Below are 236 nucleotides of genomic sequence, written 5' to 3' on the forward strand. Positions count from 1 at the left end.
ATAATAATAATAATGATGTCATCACAATGTCAGCACTGTATGTTTCCATACAATGGCGAAATTAGTCTCTGCATTTAACCCATCCACCACCAGGTGGTGCAGTGGGCAGCTATTGAAAGCGCCCGGGGGGCATTTTGGGGATGAGGTGTGCTGCCCAGAGACGCCACGTGATGTGCAGTGACTGGGGATCGAACCTGGGACTTTTGGGTCCCAAGCCGGCTGCCCTGCCTCTACAT

This window comes from Nematolebias whitei, chromosome 8 (genome assembly GCF_014905685.2).
Source record: "Nematolebias whitei isolate Nwh7 chromosome 8, NemWhi1, whole genome shotgun sequence".
NCBI lineage: Eukaryota > Metazoa > Chordata > Actinopteri > Cyprinodontiformes > Rivulidae > Nematolebias > Nematolebias whitei.